Source organism: Camponotus vicinus, unplaced genomic scaffold (assembly GCF_025532165.1).
Source record: "Camponotus vicinus isolate PSW18456_S1 unplaced genomic scaffold, iyCamVici1.0 SCAF_12, whole genome shotgun sequence".
NCBI lineage: Eukaryota > Metazoa > Arthropoda > Insecta > Hymenoptera > Formicidae > Camponotus > Camponotus vicinus.
Genome location: NW_028141948.1, coordinates 2,945,902 through 2,966,111, shown reverse-complemented (window position 1 = coordinate 2,966,111; position 20,210 = coordinate 2,945,902). Strand labels below are relative to the sequence as shown.

The 20,210-nt window shown below is 35.7% G+C and overlaps 1 protein-coding gene and 1 long non-coding RNA gene across 14 annotated transcripts in view; one reads left to right on the top strand and one right to left on the bottom strand.

The window, feature by feature from the left end:
• LOC145962640 (uncharacterized) overlaps positions 1 to 20,210 on the top strand; it is a 127,304-nt gene that overhangs the window by 100,645 nt on the left and 6,449 nt on the right. Inside the window, exons 4-5 of one of the 8 annotated variants that reach the window (XR_014435905.1) lie at positions 15,786 to 16,023; positions 17,033 to 20,013. The exons of 6 other annotated variants lie outside the window; for them this stretch is intronic. This is a non-coding gene — a long non-coding RNA (uncharacterized LOC145962640). Of the gene's footprint in view, positions 1 to 15,785; positions 16,024 to 17,032; positions 20,014 to 20,210 lie in introns of those variants that run through there. One more of the 8 variants, XR_014435906.1, reaches the window with a different exon arrangement.
• Positions 1 to 20,210, bottom strand: part of LOC145962638 (uncharacterized) — a 94,562-nt gene that overhangs the window by 69,653 nt on the left and 4,699 nt on the right. The window lies entirely within an intron of this gene.

Sequence of the window (20,210 nt, the reverse complement as noted above, 5' to 3'; positions counted from 1 at the left end):
TAGTTGTTTCGAAAAACAAATATGTAATTTGCAATTAACAATTACATATTGTTTCTTAAAAATAACTATGTGTTTTCTTTACACCAATTGATTCCTCTCATTATTTTGTACATAAAAGTATTAAGGTGACGTAATCGGAAAATGAATATTTTACAAGATATTTTATGGTTTATGTAAAATTAAGAAACGATTTCAAGCCTAATAACTCGGAAAGTACTTAATGAAAACTAACTTAATTATAATGTTTTGGAAAGCTCTCGAGATAAGCTACAAGAATATGTAATAAAAAATAGGCGGTTCCATTTAAAAAATTGAGGGTGACCTTCACGTGACTTTCAAGTAACTATTTAAGGTCAAATTAATGACACCATCTTATGTCTCTTTTAAAACCATATAACTTTTGTCTGAAACATTTTTTCGTATCTCGCATATTTTTCAAAATATTTGCCTGTTAAGATTAAAATGAATCACCCTGTATAATTGTTATATAAATGTTATATAATTGTTATATAATTATTAATAATATATGAATATATATCACAGAAATTTGACACAAATGATTGACAACTTGACAATAAATAAATTTTTATGTTTATGATATGTTAATGTGCAATTTCTTTGGCAAAGTAATCTGGAGTATATATGCACGTACACATACATGAATAATTGCGATCGCTTATTTACTTTGTTACTATTCGTGAATATAGAGAGTCAGGATTCTTTGTTCTTTGATATTCAGAATTTCATCAAACTGGATGCGATCCTTTATCATCATTATGCGAGGTAGCGTGTGTGTACGTAATTTAGGAATATAAATTTTAACCAGCAGGTTGTATAATTTACGTAAAATTAGCGGGTGAACACGTGTAATTAGTTTCCCCGACTTATAATTACCTCAAGATAAAGCTCACGCGGAAAATCATGAAAACTGGACACTGCATTTACCCCCAATTACTCTAAGGGATGTTTATAAGCGACAGTAAAAATATAAATATAAAGATATAATTTCGAAACAGTAAAAATAAAAAGATACATCTATTTTTGTGCACTGCAGTAATATATAGTAATTTTCATTGACCTCGATTTTTCAGAACTTATCCAATTTAACGTAAAGCGTAATTAATTATTCAATCGCTACTTTTTATTTATTTATCACTTTCTAGTCAAGACAGGTGACGAAATAATTGTCCCATTTTTTCTATTTATTCGACGTCGAATATATGCATGATCTTAATAATTTGTAGTCAGAATAATTATTTATGAAACTAAAATTAAGAAGGAAATTACTTTGACTAAATTGATATTTAAAATTTGCAATAATTTCTCCACTTTTAACGAAAGAATTTAGACTTTAATTTAAAAATGTTTCTATTTAATTTTATAACTTTCTCATACATTTATGTTTTTCCTCGGGTTTTATATAAATTGTTCAATTTGGAGTATATAAAAGTGAATATATACAGCATAAAATAACAAAAAATTGCATTAAATCTATTTAGAGATCGTTTTTCAACATATCATAGGAAAGATAATATTTTTCTTCATCTTGGAGAGATACTACAATATAACAATCTCCGAATATAATATAATAGATATATATTAACTACATACATAAAGTAGAGCCGATCTTTTCTACATCAGCGGGATCACGAAGCTAAAATCGCGTTACTTACGATATATTGCAGTGATGTAATATGTACTCATGAACGTTGCAATCTTCTTCAAGTCACGGTCGGATTACAGCGAGAATTATGAGCATGCGTTTATCTCTGAAATTTTATAGTAGCGGTTTACTACGAAAGACATAGATCGAGAGACACCTTTATAGCATTGACGAACCTCATAAAACGTGCATTCTAACTTATATGAAATACGTAAAAATGATAAAAAATAAAATATGTAAAAAAATATATTTAAAAAATCTTATATATATTTTATATATTTTTTTACTATTTTCTTTCCATATATATTATATAAATTTAAAAAAATAATGATCATCTCTTTTTCTTCTCTTGAAAGGTTGTCTGTTTCCTGCAAAATTTCCCTCGTCTTTTTATTATAATACTATTTTCAAAAAAACCAATATTAATGTCTTGTAAATAATTCAGACCGAAATGGAAGATTGAACAGGTTTGATATCTTCAACAGTCCAGTCTATTTAAATTCAATAACGCAAACTTGCGACTACGATCAATATATCTCTGCATATTTACTGCGCCTCGCGATGCTTATTACAACTCATATGAGTTCAACGATAAAGTTGAGGCTGGGAACGTTTGCGAACGATCTCGACCGACTTGGGGCTGTAGTTGCCTCGACGACGATAGCTTTTGAAAGATGCAGCTCCAAAGCAGAAGGGTACTCCGAAAGAGAACGCTTTTTCGGATTCCCGCCCTCGCTCGGACCCTCGCAGGAGGCTGACTCCGGCGATTGCCACGGTCCAATTAAGGTGGCGCCCGCCACTTGGCGATGAGTCGAGTGGCGCGAGGGAATAAAGCCATTCGTAGGGAGGAAAGGGTGCGGAAACGGTTGAGAGAAAAGAGTGAAAAGAGAGAGAGTTTGTAGATCGACTCTCCCATGTCCTCTTTTTCCTCCGAATCGAGCGTTGCCAGGCGACAGGAACACCATCGTCGATCCTCGAAGATGTCACGCAGGGTGCACGCAAAGAGAACGAACTTTTGACCTTTCGAGGGTCTCGCCTCACTTGAACCATTGCACCGTGGCGAGCTTCATAAGGCTTCCGCGCACGGTTCACCCTCGGGGCCAACGCACCCCAATGCTCTCTCTGCTACGAGAAAGATGCTCCCCGACCGCGAATCCTTTTAGACCGAACTTGAAAATGTATTCGTATTGTGTATCTTCCGCAGTCCAATACTTAGCAAGTGTTATAGCTAGCCATATATTATGATTAAATTATTATATCTGAGAATGATATTTTTTTCTACAGAAAGTCCTTGTAACTTTTTTGAAAAAAAAAAAAGAATATATGCAACATATATATATTTTATTTTTTCTACCATGAAAACAATTCTTCATCCTTCAATCTTTTTAAAAGATATTTATATTCTACGAATTAAGGATGAGTTCTGTCCATTAAAAATATGCTATTTTCAATGCCATTTTTGACAGTCGCTTCTTAAGCCGTTTTAATTCTACGTACTGTCATTTATTTTTTTCTCTCTCTTTTTCCTTCGTTCGTCTAACTCTTCATCGCAGCGTTACTCAGAAATTTTATACCTACGTCTGCGCCTTTCATCCCTTTTGCTTTGCACTCACACTTTACGCATAGTATGCGTGTCCATGCGCGAGCAAAGTACGCTCCGGGGTTCATCGGCATTGTTCTTCTGGTCCTTGCTTCCTTTTTTTTTTTTTCGCCGGTAGAGGTATTCTTTACCCCCCCCCCCCCCCCCGTCCTGTCTTCTCGTTCACTGTTCATCTCCTCAGAAGCACGCTCGGAAACTCCCGAAGCTCGGAAGCTCCGCTATTGTTTCGCCTGCCCATCTACGATGGACGCGCGTCGGTGTGCGTTTCCATACCGTCCTCTTTCCTCCCCCCCTCCCCTCCTTTCTTCTCTTCTCTTTTTTCTTCTACCTTCTCTATTTTACGAGGGCGTATTTCCTGTGTTGAGCGTATAGCAAACGCCCTAGCGTATAACCTTTATGGGATCTCTTGAAATTAAACGGATTCCTTGTCAGGGTTCGGAAAGTCTCGCTCTACAACGCTAGTCTCGAAAAGCGGATGTCATAAAATTTTTGATTTTTCGTTTTTAATGACACTGGTTACTTTATTCGACTTTTTCAAACAGTTTTTTAGTACAAAAAAGATGGTGGAATATATTGATTTTAAATTGCGAAATGTGTCAAGATTAGGAACAAATATAATTTTTAGAGAAATAATATTATTTTACTGAAATAATGCGAGATCGTTTTTTAATTTATCTGCGACAAGCCTACTCTTTTTTATTAAATTGTTTTTTATACAATTTTCTATTTTCTATTTATTTTCGATTTTATATATAATAATTTTCGGTTCACCCTATATGACATACATAAAACGTATGCATAAATAAAACTACTGAGTGCTTCAAAAAGGAGATAAGCGAACATTATGTTGAAAAATGGAGCTTTCCCAGCTTTCCTTTCTTAGCGAAAATTTAGTTCCAACATGAGCTTTTAAATTCTCGATGAATCTTGACGATAAAGATCGAAATAAAATTATCCATTAATTTTTTTCTTCTATCTCGAAAAGCATTAATAATCAAGAAAGATTTAATATAACCCAATATATTCTAACATGTAACCCAATAATATTTACCAATCATTACTAAGGAAAGAAGAATCTTTTCTCGAAAAAAAAACTGTTACAATAGCGTATATATTCAGAAAATACGGATCACATGACAAATAATACAAGAGAGTGATCATAAAAATACAATTTAAATAAATCTTCTAGCAAGAGATCTTCTTTTTCCTTTTTTAATAATTTCAGAAAGATTTTCGTAAAGATTATCGAGGAAATCCTTCAAAGGCGCGAAGTTGTATGGTTCGAGAATATGTATTCTCTCTCTCTTTCTACGACTCTCAGTAAACTGATCATCTCTCCCGACTTTGAAACCAACTCGTTCGTTCTTTTTCCCCTTTCATAACAGTACTAAAAGCTGTGCCATAGCGAAAGGCACCCTCGCCTTGCTTATTCTCGATGCCGTTTGTCCCGTGTCATTAAGGGGATGGAGGACGCAGATGGGTTGTGTCTATCATCAGAGATGGATGCTCGCAGCCGAAAGTGATTCGAAGGAAGATTCACTTCTCGAAAGTTCTGGTTTAGCGAGAAATTTTACAAATCTAGAATATTGATGTCGGAAAATAGGGCTTCAGATCTGCTAAAAAATGATGAAAGAATAGAAAAATAAATTTACGACATTGATTTGTTTTTCTACCATCATAATAAACTACTTTTACTTGGAATTTTGCTGAGAAATATCTAATCCTGCATGTGACACTGGTCATCCAATTATATTTAGTGGTCTACTTTAATATTGGTTCGCTAAATATAACTGTCTAATCCCAGTATTTGCGCAGGCGAACGCGATCCCAAATTCGGACCCAATTTCGGGATAAACCTAGAACGAGAATCGGATAGCCGCATTTAACGCCGAATCTGCGGCGAGGGTACGAGCTATTAAATACAGCTACACGCAAGAAACTGCAGTACCCTAGAAATCGATGCGATACATCGGTAATTTCGTATCTATTCGAGACGAAAGTGTCACGGAGTCGCCGCAATGAATGGCCGTGTATGGTGCAATTGGTCCAAGAATTGGTCCGATCGCTCGGCATCGTATCTCGACGAGATAAAACCGGGTAAGTGCTATATCGTAGAGGACATTGTCGTGTTCGGCGATCAGCAAGAACCTAGGGAGAAATTGCTAAGAGATTCGCGATGGAAGGAGAAACGAAGAACGACCGGGTTTCAAGCAGATATCTCTTCTCCGGTCAATTATGCAATACCGAATATCGATTATCTGCCAGGAGCAGGAGCGAGCCCGCGGAGGGCACACGATGATTGGTCTGACGATAATTGAATCTTATGAATAAAAAGTGAGCAGGAACGGAAAATCCGTTTTTGGAACGACGAGCGACGTGTATATTTTTGCGATGTACAAAATATCTATTATCGAGCGAACGTCGCTTACATTTTAGGGCCGCGAGATGTAAACGTCGAGAAATCGCGTTCCCTGACCTACTTCGAGAGCTCGAGGAAAACTCTCGACTATGAAAGTATATTTCCTTCTAACGAGAGGATTCAACCTCAGTTCGAAAGAGGAAGATAAAAGATTTTATTTTAATGAAGAATAAATGTGACATTTTCTGATATTCCCCTTTCCCTCCTTCCTTCCTCTCTCCAGAAGCTCTTCGTTTATTTAAATTACGTAACGTATATGTAAAAGTTTATGGCCTCTTCACATTTACTGCCTTACTTGCAATCTTCTCTGGAGAGCAGAGTCATTTTTACTGCTTCAAGCGTACCCTCTGAATCCACGAAAGACTCGATTCTCGAAAGGAACAAATCTTGGAAGCATTCCTCCGGGAACTCGAAACCATGCTCGCTTTGATTCTATCCGGGAACTCGCTACGGGAAGTTCCGGGAACTTCTGACCTCGTTTCCCCCGCGAAGTGCCGCGGGGGAGGCCGCTATTTCGAGACTGCCTGTATTCCCGCTTTTGTGGAGGCCCGAAATTCGGTCTGTTAATCGACTTTATTCTCCCGATGGCTTCCACGAAACTGTCGAGCGTCCATCTCTGGATCGCGACGCTCTATTTCGAGCACTAATGACGGAATAACCATCGCGGCGAAGACGCTCTCGTATAATTGCCGGCCAGTTTAATTGACTTGGTCGGTTCTTCTAATGATAGCGCGTGCCGCATCGAGCGGTATCCACTTTTCAGACCGTTATGATGATCTTTCATGTGCGAAGCAGCGTGTCTGTTTTTAGAGAAGCACAAAGTGCCGCACTGAGAAAAATCGTTTGATTGTATCAACAGACAATCTGATAGAAGACATTTTGGTTGAACCAAGCAGAATTTTTAGTTATCACAATAAGACTCGATTTTTTATAACTAGAACGTTTAATTGATTTTACTACAAGGATTTGGTTAGTATTTTCTAGTTGGATCTATAAAATTTCTTGTTATATTAATCAGACATGGATACAGTGATGCCATTTTTTAAGTAAATTTAGTATTATTATCAAGAAAATTTGGTAAATTTAACAGGGAGGAGTTAATCATACTCATCTGGTAATTCCTAAAGGAATTCTGACTCGTCCATTTTTCAACAGACATACTGATTGAATCTATCAGATTTTTTCTCAGTGTGTGTAACTCTATTATAGCGACTTACAGTGCTATTGTTTGCCGAGAGGATCTTGTTAGCTGCTTAATTAAATGCTGTTAATCGCGAAGACAACAATTCTGTTTAGTACATTTTAATATCATTACTGAAACGTCATAGCGGATGATTGAAAGTTTACGCGCAAAGGAGACTAATTGTAAGAAACAGACATTATAAATATTATGCGAATTTTTGCACAGTGTTGCAAGATCATAAATTCGCAAATTGCTATGAGATTCAACCGAATAAACAACATTGTAAAATTAAAATCTTATTCTTATTTCTAATGTGAGGAGACAAAAATGCAGACATTAAAAAACGTGAATTTGGTTATTTTCGAAAATATAAAATTCGTGAATATTTTATCTGTGCTTGAATCATTGGAATGTGTTCATAAATTTTGAAACAATTTTGAATATAATTTGAATAATTTGTAAAATTGAGAACGTTTAAACTTTTTTGTGTGATAATAATAGAAAATACATAATAGATAGTTTATTTTTTTTCCATCAAAATTTTCATATAAAAAGCATTATTTATGAATTCCCTGCTTTTCCGTTCAATCTACTTTATTATTGTTATTTGTTTTATATCGGAAGAATATTATTTTCCTCGTACAATTTTCTAATTCAGAAGAATCTTTTAATTAAAGAAATGGAAACGAAATTCTCAGTCGTCCGAATTTGCGCGCCTGTATCCACATAACTACTCAAAAAGTGGCATTAGTATTCAGGATACGACGACCCTCGTATCGGGTCACTTTAAGCGTCTTCAGAAAATGGAGTAATTTTCGAAGGAACGTGGAATATAGTGAGAGGGGAAGTGGGGAGTCGGGGGAGGGCACGGGGGCTGCGAAGGGTTGCGAGCTAGGCAAGGCAGTTTGAGCCGGAAGTCGTAAAGTGCCACAATGCAGCATCATAACGTCCAATCCTCCTCATCTTGCCATCGTTCCACGCGCACGGCCAGTACGGATTGTTCCTTAAAGTCATTCCTCGCGTCGCATTACGTTCATAGTTTTGGTATTGATCTACGTTGCGCAAAGTGGATGTCGCGCAACGACTATCCCCGAGTCGCCCTCAGAATTTTAATCATCGGCATACCTGGCTCTTTTTTTATGACAGTTATTTATACGTTCTATAAAAAGATGGATATTTCGTGAAAAAGAGAGAGAGAGAGGGAATCTCGAATTCAAGATTAAATATACTATGGAAAAAAATAATTTGGCTTGGAATGTGTCGCGTATAATAGACTTATCTACATGCATAGTTTCGTTCTTGGAGTCGCGTGATATTTTTATAATTTATAATTTTATAATTTATAATTTTGTAATTTATAATTTTTATTTTATAATTGTTAAATCCATTAATTTGTAATTTAATAGAGCAATTTTTATTTTACATCATTAATTCATATTCCTTATAAATATGATGTAAGACTATGATAAAAGCCGGTTATAAAATTTGGGTTTCCAACAAAGTATACTTAAAACATCGGCGAAATCTCGGAAAGACTCGAGACGAAGAAAAAGCAGTTTACGGCGTCTCATAATTACTCCTTGGCGTCTGATTATTATAATCGCTATAATTAATGGTGAGGCTTACATAAGTGAGGCTGTTCGGAGAATCGTTTTCTAAGTAACACATCATCGTTCCATCGGCGAGCAGGTCATTATTCCGCGCTAGCTACGGTCAACAATTAGGAGTTACGAGAATCTTGCGTTTAACATAGGGGAGTAGAAACTATTAGCAGTATTATACAGCATCGTGCGTTCGTCCAGCCGGACACAAAATACTCGATCCGGGGTACATTGCTCGGGTTTTACCATTTGCACGTTCATTCGCAGTGAAGTCGAGTTTTCCGATGAGGTCGAAGGGTCCTTCCGTAACGAAACGTCCTTTAACTTCCTGCCGCTTCGGACGTAAAAGCGGAATATTGCGCGATATTCGTTTGTGTATGCGGAAGCGAAGACGGGGATCACGACACGCATACACGCTTGCATTTACGCGAGGTACCCGTATTGGACAACGTTGCACCGACTTCAACTAGCTTTTACGACTTACGTGCTACGCGTCTCAGACCCTACGCTTTACGTTTACGTTATACGTATATATACGGCGGTTATGCCCTCGTAACTTCATCCGGGCGTGTCGGTTGCGCAGTCGAAACTTCCACGTAAAGGTATCAAACCGGGAAGAAGAAGGGGAAGCGAGATGAATGTCGACATGGGAGCGAAGATGAGAAATAAGGAAGAGAGACAGCAGAGAACAGAGAGGAAAGAGGCGTGAAATGAGAAAGACGAAAGGTTGAAGACGCAGCGAAGCGAGATTGATGAAAATGAGAGGATTGAAGACACTGTATAATTTACATCCAGAACGATCACCCGAAGTAATATGAAGTTTTTAATGTATTTTTGAAGCTTGTTGAAGCTTTATCATTTATGGTATTCTTTGTGATTATTATAATTTTATTGTGATTATTATGATTTTCTCAATACTTGAAAATTTTAAAATTTAATAAGTTTATTATTTTAAATATTGAAATATATGAAGAGGTTAAAATTGTTATATAAAAAATAAAAGGTTTAATTTCAATGAGTGATAATATATATAATGCAATAATTTTTTGAATTGATAAAAAAAAATAAAATTTCTCAATTTAAAAATATTAAAATTGAAGGTATTTATAAATGAAAGGGAGGAATACCTAATTTTAAATTTAGAGCTAAAATAAAGATTATTCTAAAAAAATTAAGTTTGTGAAAAAAATATAAATTTTTTTATTAAAATTTTTTATACATATTAGGCAAATAAATATAAAATTATTAATTTCTATAAAAAAATCAGATAATAAAAAGATCATTTAAAAAAATAGGTAATATTGAAAATAATAATAAGTTAGAAATAATAAAAAATAAAAAATTAAGTATGTATATTATTTAATATGTAAAAAAATATATATATATAAAACCATGAAATTATATTAATATTAATAATTTATATTAGTAGGTGATAAAGCTTTTTAATATGGTTTGGCCATGATTTTTAATTTTCAATATTTATATAGATGACTATAAGAGATATAGAAAAGAAGAAATATTATAATTTAAAAATATTATAATTTATTAGAAGAAAATTGTTATTATACTACCATTAATATTAATTACCAATATTGTGATAACATCTCGGACTATTGTCATTGTAGATTTCCGTTATCGCGTGCATTTGTATTCGAATCGAAGCAACGCACGACTTGTTTCGATAAGCCGTTGATCGATTTATATACGCCTGATCGAGCGTTTTCTTGTGCGCGCTATAGCAAATTTCATTTCATTACGTCATAGCCATATATACGTCAATAGCCTTCCAGAGAATTCGAAAAACAGTGGGAATCTAACGCGAATTAATTTGTTAATTTCGCTTTATTAAACTTATTCCCGCCTAATTTTTCATCTTGTCCGACATAATCAGGGTTGAAGTAAATGTTCAGATTATTTTTACGAGAACAATAAGTGTCTCTATTAAAAATATCACTGAGCGTGACGGTGGTCTTATAACGAATTTAGCGCTGGAATTAGTCACGCTACAATCAAAAAATCGAGTTAACCCCTTTATCTTTATCTACGGATGAGTTATTTCGTGCTCCGATGTCACTCGTTTGACGTTTCGAGCGGGATCGATTGCATTTTTTATTTTATTACTTGTCGATATTGTATCATCCCCCTCCCTCCCTCTCTCTCTCCTTCTCTCTGTGTGACGCTCTTATCGCGATATACGCATCACTATTGATTTCCCCGGGTGCTCCTGATAAAGGACACAATCGACAATCCGCGCTCGTCCGTAACTCGTGTACTCCCTTGGGGGTGTCTTTGAGGGAAGAAAAGGAACGGGCGGTAACCTATCAGGAGCTCAGACACGTGGAAGGTACGTCGGCTGGGAAAGCGCAGGCTCCGGTAGACCGCAAGGGATTACAGGATGCGAGGGTTGGAGGGCAGGAGGGCGTGGGAGGGAGGAGAGGGTTAACGCGCACACGTAGGGGATGGAAAAGCTGTAACGGAGCGTATCGCGCGGGGAGGTAACCGCCGGCGATCGCTGATGCGAAAATCATACACCACCCTGCGGCTCTGCCATCAACGTTACATCGTACGGAAAGCACACGGCTTTAAATACTTAAATTTATGATCTCGCGAGTACCTGCGCGAGGGGGAGAAAACTACCTCGGCATATTGCACGATACGAGGTACATGGTAGGGTAGTTTTGCAACATATTGCGCGAGATAACAGCTCGGATCTTCAATCTATTTTGCAAAACATTTGCAAATTTTGAAGATCCAAATTCTAAAGAATTGTTTTTCGATTTGAAAAACCGTATTTATTAATTATTGATGATTTAAACAAATTAAATTGTTTATATTTATATTTTTTTATGATTTTTTTATGCACAATGAAGATTGTGTTGAAAATAAAAAAAATTTATTTGATCAAAAATAGAATTTTCTTTAATAATATATGCACCGCTCACGCCTTATTTAGACGAAAGAAACAGGTTTATTTATTCCGCTATCAGGCCTGAAGACTAAAACAGGATACTACATGTTAAATTGAAGCAGGATACTATTAAACTGAAATAACTGGATGCGCTGCATTGGATGTCATTGATATTAATCAGCTCGATTATTAATTAGCCATTAATATTCCAACAGGCTAAAGCTCCTCTACTTTCATGCTCGCCGTATACGCGCTTTTTTTCCGACTCGATTCTGTCGCATTTTTTTTTCGATTTACCGTTCCATCCTCCTTGACAAGACAATACACACGGTTCACTTGTATTCAGATTATTTATACGTGCAAATGTACATAAAGTACAGCGTTGCTGAAAATATCGATTCGTCGAGGTTCTAGAGCTTCGTGAAAGAATATTAAAAATAATCCACATTCGCATACTATGATAAGTCGTCTTCTGACAATCCATTGATATCGTATCAATAAGAATATCTGAAGTAAAGTTGCTGCTTAATCATTAGACAATTTTCTCAGAGGACAGAAGTAAGTCAAATGACGCTTCTGAAGTTGGAGAAGAAATCACATCATCCTTTCGTTAAAATTATCAAAGGCGACATCCTTTTTTATCGATTAAAACACCCACGCCAACGTGCGACGTTGATGAGATACATTCGCACCCCTTGAGAAAACGTTGCCCTCGCGCCTGTGCACATCAAGCCCGGGTCGACGGCGGCGAACCTCCCCTACGCTTGCTACCCTGTGAAACGGGCGCGCTTTTCGGCGCCGGCTGGCGCTTCGAGGCGAGCCACGGCTGCGAATCGACGCTTGCGTCCCGTCGCGCATCCCGAGGGAGCGCGAGGTCAATCTCGAGGCCGGGGTGGCTCGCGCACCTTGACCGGTCTCCTGGCAGCCTGATACGGGAGTCCCGGATTTTCGGGCAAAACGGCAGTTTTTCTGCCGGGATGGCCCGGCACCCCCGTAGGACCTGTGCGTCACCTGTGCAGGTGGGCGTCCCTCGGGAAACCCTTCTCAGCGGGAGGAAGGGATCGGCGTCGCTATCGCGGTCCCCTGCCCAGAAGGGGGAGGCGAGAGACGCCGACGATGCGTCTCTGATCGTCGACTGGTTTCCTAATTCCGTGGCCGCCGCCGACGCGACGCGACGCCTCGGCTAGACCTACCCACCTACGCGACTCGTGACGCAAGCACTTTCGACAACCCGACGTCTAGGCGCAAACAGGAGGGCATGTCGGCGCCGGGGGCAGCCAGGATGAACGAGGAGAGGTGGCAGGGTGTCCTCCGCACGAGCGTGTTTCGGCGCCACGTGGATCGCGACTCCCTCCGTCTCTCGTCTTCGAACTCGCAGGCGATAGGGTTGTACGATAATGATCGCATTTTCATCCCTTTGGACGTGAATCCGTCTTGTATCTTGTATGATTCTGCAGCAACGTATGGCAGATGCGAAGTGATCATTTTGTATCTAAGCGAGTCCAAATTTTTATGCCTGACTGACACGTTCTCTGACGCGTTTGTCAATAACATCAAGTGGAATTCCACGCGTACAATTTCCACTCGAGAACAATGCGATACGCGGATCTGACTTCCGGAAGTACTTGAGCACGTGGAGGGAGAGTTGCAGCTTATCCCGAATTAGGAGACTATGCGAGGACGAGGATCCTGCCTCCTACGGGAAAGCCGTGGGAAGCGAGTGGGAAGATTCCAAGTCGTGGTGGGGTGAATTGATGCATACCTGCGTGGAAAATGCGTAGTTGGGGAAACTATGAAAGCCCGTGTCCCAGGAGTCCAGGAAAGAGAAGGATTTTTACTATTCCTAGAGTAGGTTTTACTACGCGCATGCATCTATTTAATTCTGAATAATTTTTATTTACACCTATTTTCAACAATTAAATATTATGTTTCTTTCTCTTTTTTTTTTTATATTTAATATTGTATTTTATTTCATTCACAATTCTTGTAATCAAATTTTCAGGCAATGTTATGATAATTATAATTAAATAATTTTTCTTTATAAATATATTTATAATAATATTGTATTACTTGTAAAAGTAAAATAGATTACAAATTTAAATTTTTAATTTCTAAATTTTTTAATGTGTGATATGAGAGAAAAATTAATATCAATTGTGAAGTCTGATAAACTTTCAAAATAAAATAATTATTTGAAAAATAATTGCACAAACATACATTGTTTAAATAATAATAAATGATTTAAGAATTTGAAATGATGCAGATAACGTATTTTAAAGACGTATCTCGAAGACACCTTTAAAAAATGTCTCATATTCCTTGACAAATTACTTAAACATAAACTTTTGAAATCTTAATTATAAAGTTACAGCTTGTGAACAAAATGGACATTATCGCTCAATATTTGGAAGCCTAACACATCCGTTATAATTAATAATATTTGACCAGTGGTAGTTAAAAGTCAATACAATGAATGATTTCTGTTCGGTCCATCCCGCAGGCAAAGCTCTCCCGGATACCGCTTCTTTCAGTAGCATGCCTTCCTAATCACGAGGGAAATTCGCCCTCCCGGTACCGGGAATTTTCTCGTCCTTATTCCCCTCAATTTCCGGAATTGAGTTAGGTCAGGGAAAGCGAAAGCACATGCGAGTTTTCTACGCGCCTATTTTTCTCCGTCGCCAAGGCGTCAAATTCTGACACGAGGATCACCGGTTTTTCACCGGTGAAAATAAACGGTCGGACGCGTTCACGTGAATCCCACAGGAGTCCCTGGCCAGGCCAGCTTCCTTCTCGCGTGTTTACTATCCTGTTACATTGGTGCTTCAATTTTTCGTCAAAATTCCATTTTCACGGAAAAATCGTGCTGCTTTCCCACGAATCATCGATCTCGTGAAATAGTTTTTCAGTCGACACAAACGTCAAACATTATCCGACAAATCCATTTATCTAAACACATTGATACGATACGTAACTGATGAAATAGACACGTCCACGTTACTGTTTCTGTAAAAATTGCTTGAAACACGAAAAAATAATGAAATCTAGAAATAGTGAAATATGACTCTGATAGTATTAATTAATTTTCATTTTGATAGACAGAGTAACTTTTACAATTGTTTTTAGATAAAATAAATTAAGATTTTGATGGTTTTTAAAAATTTTCTCTTTCAGAAACAAATTAATTTATCCTAGAAATTAAATATCATTGAGAGAGAGAGATTGTTCTCATTAAATTGTTTTCAATAATTGATATTAATAGATATATTGTATGATTTTCGAGTCAATTTATTATAATAAAAGTCTTCCATAAAATATTAGCTCCGAATATTAATTTTATTTTAATAGAACATTTGGATTATAACAATAAATTTGGTTAGTTTGACGCGTAACAGCTGTCTTTGATGTTGCCGCATTATTAATTTCATCCACGTTAATTCGACCTATGATACGTGACACAATTATGAACACATTAAAAGAATCTCATGATTATAAATGTGTTTCAATTCAATGTAATAAATTAGCGAAATTAATACGAGATATCGAAGAGAGCGCGCAGTTATTTAATTTTATAGAAATATTTATTACGACTTTCTCAAATATATTCGATTTTATGCAGCCAATGTAACTAGTACGATATTGATAAATCTTGTAGTTAATATTAAATTGTAAAAATTACAGACGCCAAATACGCGTAAAAGTTTTAATGAAATACGATCTATAAATAACGTACATAAGCCGCAATGGGTTGGAGCGAAATTAAGTGTTTGTCTAATCAATATTGGATAGGTCATCAGATTGACATTATGAATTATAGTGGAAATGCCATCGTGCGTAAGGTCTTCCATCTTGGAAAACAGTCCGATAGACAAACATAGCTTGTTAGCTAGTCTGCATTCCTGGTAAGAATCGCCTAGACTTTTCGAGAATATTTTCCGATGTACCCGCTTTTCCGGGTTACTTTCAGGATAGACGAGAACACCTCCAGCTACGCAGGACCTCCTGGTAGGAAGGGTGGTTCTAGTTGGGGTTAGTCGTGTCTATCAATCGACATTAATGTTAGTTACGTCATCGCAAATTTAATGACGGATTTAATTCCATCATTGCATCTGTTTGCATATATTCTTTTTATAATTCAATATCTTATAAAAGAACAAAGAAAATTCGTTAAATTTTAAGAAATGTCGCGTTTGCAAGAAAATAATGGCTATTATTACTTGATTATTTTGATTATTGTTACATTAAAATAATTCCTTGATCGATTCCTCATAAATAAATTACTGAAGAGAAAACTGATACAACTCTCTCTATTCTTACAACGTTTAATTTCCAGAGACCTAAACACTTATTTTCGCTCTCGTTTCGCGTTAACGAGTTCGTTGATCATGTGCTCTCGTCCCTTTAATTATTTCAGGCTCGGATACGCAACGCCGGGCGGCGAATTAAGTGCGTGACGTGGCGAGGTCGCGCAAGGCGAGCAACCTCACGCGCACACGTTCACGCACAGGTTCGACGGTAGTTTACGCACAATCGCGCGGCTGGTCAATCGAACGAACGCGCGTTCGCCTTCGCTCCACGCACGCGTGTGCGTTGCGTCGCGTGGCACCGCTGGAAACACCGGGGAAACACCTATCGAGCGCCGATGCATTAAGGTGTGTTCATACATAAAGGTGTTCGTCAATTGACACTAATGCGTTGACAATGGAATGCTCGACAGACTTAATAATAATAATATATGTGGAGAAAATAATATAATATATTTAATAATAATATGTGGAGAAAATAATATTATATATTTAATAACAATATATGGAGAAAATAATATATAGATTATTCATCTTTTTAATAATCCATAATAAAAATTCATATTTAATCCATTTAATTTTATTTTTAATTAATCATTTTTAATAATCATTTTCAATAATCATTTTTAATAATTCATTTTTAATAATTATATTCATATAGTAATAATATATGGAGAAAATAATATATAGATTATTCATATCTTTTTAATAATCCATAATAAAAGTTCATATTTAATTCATTTAATTTTATTTTTAATTAATCATTTTTAATAATTATATTCATTTAGTAATAATATATGGAGAAAATAATAGTAGATTATTCATATCTTTTTTCTTTATAAAGTGCTACATAACTGTGATCAAATTAGGTACAATCTTGATCGTACTAATCCTGACACATATATTTATTTCGTAATATGACATTTAACAATATGTATCTTGTCAAACTATCTTGTGTGTTTTTAAAATTTCTTATAATATTATAAAAAGAATTATTTTTTATTATTATTGTAATTTTTATTTTATTGAATATGGAAAAGTATCAAAAAATTTTTTAAATTATACAATATATGAAATTTTTATAAAGAAAATGTTTAATGAATTTATATGTATTAATAATATTTAACTTCGTTATTTATAAAAGATATAAAGAAAATATTAAATAAAATATTTTATCGTTAATATACACTTAGGTATAATGCTTTCTTTACAGAAATTTAATTTATTTCCAATTAACTTTTATATTCTTTCTTAGTTTCAGATATATATTTCCTTCTTTTCAAATAATATTTCTTTACTAGGAAAGATCATAAATATATTTATATTAATAATTTTTTTATGATTATCGTGAAACTAGAGTTTATCAGCGAGATGATGGAATGAATTACACATGTGAATCCCGGATCTATGATGTTAGACGTAAGGCAGTTGCAACGGGAGGTGTGAATAAACCTTAAACATGACGGCACACTGGCATTCCAACCGGTAACTCCTGTTCGCGAAGCCTACAAGGATAGAAAGGTGTCTAGCCGGTATAGACTGTTCTCCGCGACAGTCAAAGTGGTTTGCCCAGTAGACGCCCGGGTTATATACAGTGCGACCAACAAACAACTAGACACACCCGAGGCATTGGAAAGTAGCGGTTCGAGCCTGTGGAATTTCGCATACCGCGATTCTATAATCGTTCCTCGCGGATAACGCACCCGGCATTCAATATAGCACGGCTTTTTTTATTTGGAATCTATGAATAGATGCTGGATCACGATTTCTCCTATTTATACAACGCCTGTAAAACATAGATTTCCATAGCTGGAAATGAAATGTTGGCATATAATCAATCTTTATTGCTGTTTCAATTTAATTCTCTGACCACTTTAATAAAGTACTTTGAAAATACTTTGAAAATAAATTTTATGAATATGAAAAATACATAATTTACTATTTAAGTAGGAGATTAATTTCCTCTTTCAATGAATTTTCAAATCTTGATAAGCAACAGAAACATTATTGAATTAGCTATGGTAAACTAGTTTCAATTATAAATGTTAATATTCAGAAAAAAGTATAACAGCGATATTGGTGGACGGTAATCCTTTTCGAGGGGAGGAGATTAAAAATGGCAGACTGCGTGGCTCGTAATTAATGATACATATGGAAATCAGGGATCCAATTATCAGATTTTGAAAACGATCTTTCACTGTAGTCTGAAGAAATGATATGATATTCCGATATTACAGGCTGGAAAGATGTCTGATAGTTATGGATCGATCCGTAAGAGTTTGTCTTAACGATCTGTACAGAACCATCAACAAGAAACATGCCACGAATAACCGAGGTGTTAATGGTGAAGGGAAACGAGCGATTATTATGCCATAACGCGAGAATGACTATTGCAAAATTTTTCATGAAATATCATAAAAAGTTGCATCTATTTCGCTAGACATTAATGTCAAAGAAGGAGATTGAAGTCTGACGTATACAGAATTCTTCAGATTTTTTTTTAACTTGTGACGAAATGATACAAATTCCATTATTTACTCATACGATTTACACTGCCACATTTAAATCAACGCCATAGATTGCGTAAGTCATTAATTATTTCAAAATAACGACTTGTACAAGGTACAGCCTGATTACTTCAGGGTAGACGGTTGAAGTTGATGCGAAATGTCGTGATAATTCTAGCAGCGCTAATCGCCGTAAGTTCAGCTAAATAATAATCTGAAATGCACGTGCTCGCGTTAGCTTTTACGATCGCGCCGCATCGAGGCGAGCCACCCTCATTAAACAAACCCCTTCACGCTCGCACGCCGGATGACGGAAGTTAACACCCCGGCTTTACGGACCCTCTTTGCGACTCTATAGGCACTATATACCTTGTACACCCACGTCTCTTTCTTTTCCTTGCCGTCTATACATTATTTATGCGTGCTAAAGCGCAGTAGCGTGGGAACAAAGAGTGCACATGTCCAATCGCGTATAGGATAAAAATCCTTTGAAAGGTATATGCGTTCTCTCTTCTGACAGGCTTGTTGTTATAAGCGCGTCCAATCGCTTTAAACCGATATTGGAATATACATTTCCGTGAATTTTCAAAGAATAAATGCGCGCGAATACGTAAATATCGCACTGTATTTATTGGAAGAATATTTTATATGAAGATTACTTGAAAAATATTCATTTTAATATTCTTTGCAATGATATCTGTGGAATCCTCGGTCTAATTAAAGCGATTAATATCGTGACATCGAGAAAATATATTTTGGGGATGTTTATATATTATTTAATTATATTATATTATTTTAATTATATATTTAATTATATTATTTAATTATATATTTAATTATATTATTTAATTATATTATATTATATTATATTATATTATAATAAATTAAATTATATTATTTAATTTATTATAGATTAGATAAATAAAAGATAATATAAAAAATAAAGATAACACATAAAATAAAAAATAATTTCGTGTTCCTCTTCAAAATTTAATACGAGAATATATTTCTAAACGAGTCTACCAAGAATGATTTATAAACTATGTGGATTGTGGGGGGAGGGGCGATCTTTTAGATCATGTATAGGTCCTTCGGAAGGTATATGATAAAATCGAGGATAAATATTGCGTGTCTCATCGCGGTGAGGAAAGTGGTAGATTGTGATACACACGGGATTTCCTTGCGGTCTTCGTGTACAGGATGCGCTTAATTCTTTCGTCCTAACGTGTCGCTGCGTATATATCCCTATGTTAAATTATGCTCTCTCTCTGCGACGTAATTATACCGCAGAGAGAGAATTCCAAGTCCGCCGATGGGACCATCCTTATTGCCGCTTTTTTCATGAGATGGACCGTGTGGCAACTAATAACAGTGAACGCGGATGATAAATTGAAATAGGTGCAACTAGAGAAAAAGAGAGAGAGAGAGAGAGATTTAACGTCAGAATTTATCAGCGACATTGTACGCACGAAGCACCGGGTGATACTTTTCTTAATGATTACCGTCCGCTGTTGCACGTGATGAAAGTCTTGGAAATTAATTCTATCTCGACGTTGATGCGCCTTTTCTTTTAACCTTCTCTTTGCGCGATGTCAATGACGCCGGTGAATCTTGACAAATTAAATTGAAAATAATAATGTCACTTAGAAATAAAAAAAAGAATATAAAAGTTATCTTTTGAAGTATCATTTTATGAGAAATATAAATGATTCTTATTAACTTTCTTTGTAAAGATTGTGCTTAACTTTTTTTTAACGCTGCAATGCATAAGCGTGATTTAAAAATTTGCGATTATGGATTTTTAGAAGAATTATTGAATTAAAAATATTGAAAAATTAAATAATAATAATAATAATTTATAAGTGTAATGGTATTTTTAGTAAATGTTAAATTATCTGTATATTTTGGTAAATTTTAACAAGCAGATATGTCTAGTTAAAAGTGCAAGTGTTAAAGTAAAATAAATTAAAATTAAAATAAACATTTACCCTCCAATTAAAATTCTGAAAAAATAAAATCTGTATTAAT